This window comes from Arachis ipaensis, chromosome B04, assembly GCF_000816755.2.
Source record: "Arachis ipaensis cultivar K30076 chromosome B04, Araip1.1, whole genome shotgun sequence".
Lineage (NCBI taxonomy): Eukaryota > Viridiplantae > Streptophyta > Magnoliopsida > Fabales > Fabaceae > Arachis > Arachis ipaensis.
In genome coordinates, this window is record NC_029788.2 from 110,202,330 (window position 1) to 110,207,678 (window position 5,349).

A 5,349-nucleotide genomic window follows, 5' to 3' on the forward strand; every position below is an offset into this window, starting at 1 on the left:
TCCTAATCACTTCCTACGGAAGGATTAAAGTTAGTGAAAATTGAGTTAGTCAGAAATTTCTAATTACAAATTGCCACTTGAATATTCCAACTCAAGAGTTTTTAATTAATCAACTCCCAAGCCAAGTTGGAAACTTTAAATCATAATATGAATGCCATTTTTAACAATGACGGAGTAAGAGCAAGTAGGAGACATGGTAATTAAAATTAAATTAATGAAAATAAATTTGGAACTGATAATTAATTAAAAGAGATCAAGCAGGTAATGGAATTAAATATAAAAATGGTTCATTGTATTAATAATTCAAAATTGACAAAATCCGAACATGAATTGGAGAAACTAAATGGAAAATAAAAGAGCAGAGTGATAGAAAGGCAAACTATAATGATAAAGACTTCAATCAAAGGTAGTAGCAACTCTCTCAAGATCTAATCCAAAAGCAAAACTAAGAAAAATACTAGAACCCTAGGAGAAGTAGTATTTTTCTCTTTAGAATCTAAAACTCAAAACTAAAATTAAGTGAGAATGAAGTGTCTCATGTCTCAGCTACATCCCTGACTCTAGTCTATATTTTCGGGCATGAAACTGGGTCCAAATTGGCCCAAAAATTGCCCCCAGCGAGTTCTGATAATGCAACACGTGACGCTCTGTCACGCGTACGCGTCGCCCATGCGTACGCGTCGCCCACGCGTACGCGTCGCTGTTCTTCTGCGCTTGTCACACGTACGCGTCGGTCACACGTACGCGTCGCTGTGAGATGCGCCATTTCATGCGCACGCGTCAGCCATGCGTGCGCATTGCTACTCGCTTCTAATCTCTTTGGTTTCTTGTGTTCCTTCCACTTTGACATGCCTCCTCTTCATCCTTTAAGTCATTCAAGCCCTGTAAACCTAAAAACACTTCACAAACATATCACGACATCAAATGGTATTAAAGGATAATTAAAAATTAACAATTTAAAGCCTTAAGAAGCAAGTTTTCAATCATGTTGCAAAATTAGGAAGGATTTGTGAAACCGTGCATTTTACATGAATAAGTGTGTGAAGAATTGACAAAATCTACTCAATTTAGCACAAGATAAACCGTAAAATAGTGATTTATCAATCTCCCCACACTTAAATATTTGTATGTCCTCATGCTAAACTCAAGGAAACCAAAAGAGTGACGGAAGACAAAGGTGAGACCTATGCAATGCGACCTATCTTATATGAATGCAACTACATGCTAAGATGCTTCTACCTACTTGGTTATTAGTAAACAAATTCTCTAAGACAAGCATAAACTAGATTTCACTAATTTAAATCACAAAATAAAGTACAGGTAAACTTGCAAGAAGAAAGCTCATGAAAGCCAGGAACACAGAACGAGCATCGAACCCCCACTGGAAGTGTTTACACTCTAATCACTCTAGTGTTTGAGGGTCAAGTCTCTCGGTTCTCTACTAACCTTGCTCTCTAAGGATTGCTTTTCTTCTACCAATCAACATAATTTAATGCACAAATACACATATCAAGAGGTCTTTTTAAGGGTTGTAATGGGGTTAGGGTCAATGTGGGAATGTATTTGGTTAAGTGGACTAAAATCCAAATTCTTGATTAACCTAAACTTTTCACCTAACCTAAGACATTCCAAGTCATTACAATGTAAAATCTATAACCCATTGATTATTTTTGTCACCAGTTCATGCACCTTAATGTCTTTTAAATACAAATCATATGCATTAATTTAATTATTTCACTTGGGGCATTTTGTCCCCTTTTTTTTCTTTTTTTTTCTTTTTCATATGCATAAATGAGGCATATGATTAAAATGTTAGGTGCATGAACAAGTCCCCAACCATATTCGCATTTTCACATAGGAATATAAAATACCCAACTTCCTAAACATGTATTCCCAATTCGATTTCCCACACTTAATTCATGTTTACCTCACTAGTCTAAGATAATCAAGGATTCAAATTAGGGACATTCATTTTTTTATGCTTAGAGTTAATGATGTGCTATAATAAATAATAAATGGGGTAGAATAGGCTCAACATGGGGTTGCAAGGGTAATGATAGGGTAAGACTATATGGATATGTGAGCTATGTAGTGAAACAAGCCTCAATCACATACGTGCTGATAAACCCATATTTTATGATATATATTGTGCTAAATTTAAGTGATTTATTCAACCCTTCACCTACTTATTCATGGAAATTGTATAGTTTTGCTTTTCCTTCCTTATTGTGTGATATATGTGAAACATGTGTTTTCTATGCTTTAAAAGTAATTATTTTAATCATCCTTTATTACCATTCGATGTCGTGATTTGTGTGTTGAATAGTTGCAGAACTTCTAGGGCAGGAATGACTTAAAGGATGGAAAGGAAACATACAAAGATGGAAGGAAAGCACAAAATGGAGTTTTTGAAGAAACTGGCAGCGCCGCGAATGCATGGACGACGCGGCTTGATGAGCGGATAATTTATACACTTTTTGGCATTGTTTTTAGTAAGTTTTTAGTATGTTTTAGTTAGTTTTTAGTATATTTTTATTAGTTTTTAGTTAAAATTCACTTTTCTGGACTTTACTATGAGTTTGTGTGTTTTTCTGTGATTTCAGGTATTTTCTGGCTGAAATTGAGGGACCTGAGCAAAAATCTGATTCAGAGGCTGAAAAGGAATGCAGATGCTGTTGGATTCTGACCTCCCTGCACTCAAAGTGGATTTTCTGGAGCTACAGAAGTCCAATTGGCACGCTATCAACGGCGTTGGAAAGTAGACATCCTGGGCTTTCTAGCAATATATAATAGTTCATACTTTGCCCGAGATTTGATGGCCCAAACCGGCATTCCAAATCAGCTCAAAACTGCCCAGCGTTAAACGCCGGAACTGGCACAAGAATGGGAGTTAAACGCCCAAACTGGCACAAAAGCTGGCGTTTAACTCCAAGAAGAGTCTTTACATGAAAATGCTTCAATGCTCAGCCCAAGCACACACCAAGTGGGCCCTGAAGTGGATTTTTATGTAATTTACTCATCTTTGTAAATCCTAGGCTACTAGTTCTCTACAAATAGGACCTTTTACTGTTGTATTTTCATCTTTTGATCACTGGAATCTTTTGATCACTTTAGATCCCTAGATCATCTTTGAACGTCTAGTTCTTAGATTATTGGGGCTGGCCTCTCGGCCATGCCTAGACCTTGTTCTTATGTATTTTCAACGGTGGAGTTTCTACACACCATAGATTAAGGTGTGGAGCTCTGCTGTACCTCGAGTATTAATGCAATTACTATTGTTCTTCTATTCAATTCGGCTTGTTCTTGTTCTAAGATATTCATTTGCCCCCAAGAACATGATGAATGTGATGATTATGTGACACTCATCATCATTCTCACTTATGAATGAGTGCCTGACAACCACTTCTGTTCTACAAGCAAACAAGGCTTGAATGTTTATCTCTTGGATTCCTTGATCGGAATCTTCGTGGTATAAGCTAGAACTGATGGCGGCATTCAAAAGAATGTGGAAGGTCTAAACCTTGTCTATGGTATTCTGAGTAGGATTCAATGATTGAATGACTGTGACGAGCTTCAAACTCGCGATTGTGGGGCGTTAGTGACAGACGCAAAAGAATCACTGGATTCTATTCCGACATGATCGAGAACCGACAGCTGAATAGCCGTGCCGTGACAGGGTGCGTTGAACATTTTCACTGAGAGGATGGGAGGTAGCCACTGACAACAGTGAAACCCTACATACAACTTGCCATGGAAAGGAGTAAGAAGGATTGGATGAAGACAGTAGGAAAAGCAGAGAGACGGAAGGGACAAAGCATCTTCATACGCTTATCTGAAATTCCCACCAATGAATTGCATAAGTATCTCTATCTTTATCTTTATTCTTTATTCATATATCATCCATAACCATTTGAGTTTGCCTGACTAAGATTTACAAGGTGACCATAGCTTGCTTCATACCAACAATCTCTATGGGATCGACCCTTACTCGCGTAAGGTTTATTACTTGGACGACCCAGTACACTTGCTGGTTAGTTGTGCGAAGTTGTGATAAAGAATTGAGATTGCAATTGAGCGTACCATGTTGATGGCGCCATTGATGATCACAATTTCGTGCACCAAGTTTTTGGCGCCGTTGCCGGGGATTGTTTGAGTTTGGACAACTGACGGTTCATCTTGTTGCTTAGATTAGGTATTTTTCTTCAGAGTTCTTAAGAATGAATTCTAGTGTTTCAAGGTGATGTTCTTATCATCACCAAAGCTGATTGATTATCATCAATTTAGCTCTTGAATGCAATGTTCTGCTGAAGCTTGGCTAGCCATGTCTAATTCCTTTAGACTGAAGCTTTAGACTAACATTGCATGATTCCTGGAATTCTCATTAAGAATTTTGATATCTTTATTTTCTTTTCCACTTAATTCTCAGAAAAAATCCAAAAAAAAATTACAAAATCATAAAAACCAAAAATATTGTATGCTTCTTGTTGAGTCTAGAGTCTCATGTTAAGTTTAGTGTCAATTGCATGTTTCTGTTCTTCTTGCATTCATTCATGTGTCTTAAGTGATCTTCAAGATGTTCTTGATGATTTCATTGCTCTGATCTTTAAATTCTCTTGACTTGAGTGTTTTGTTGTTTCTCATATGCATTCTCATTTTGTTAGTGTCAGTAGTATACAAACTTCTAAGTTTGGTGTCTTGCATGCATTGTTATTTAGTTGCATTTTGATTATTCCTCATCATTAAAAATCCAAAAATATTTTTAATTTATGTCTTTTCAAGTCAATAAAACAGAGAATTGAAGATTCAGAATATACAGCAGAGGAATTATACAGAAAAAGTTGGGCGTTCAAAACTCCCAGTGAAGAAGGCAAACTGGCGTTTAAACGCCAGCCAAGGTGCCTGGTTGGGCGTTTAACGCCCAAAAGGGGTGAGTTTTGGGCGTTAAACGCCAGAATGTGCACCATTCTGGGCGTTTAACGCCAGGATGGCACAAGAGGGAAGATTTTGTTTTTAATGCCAATTTTTTTTTTTCAAGTTTTCAAAATTTTTCAAATCAAATCTTTTTCAAATCATATCTTTTCAATCATATATTTTCAAAATCAATTTCTTTCCATTTTCAAAAATACTTGCTAACAATTAATGATACTAAGAGAAGCTAAGGCACAACTCTTTGTAGAGGACCTAACAGAAATCTTCAAAGAAGAAGAACCCATGGCAGCCGAAAACAACAACAATGCCAACAATGCAAGGAAGGTGCTGGGTGACTTCACTGCACCTACTCCCGACTTCTATGGGAGAAGCATCTCTATCCCTGCCATTGGAGCAAACAACTTTGAGCTTAAGCCTCAA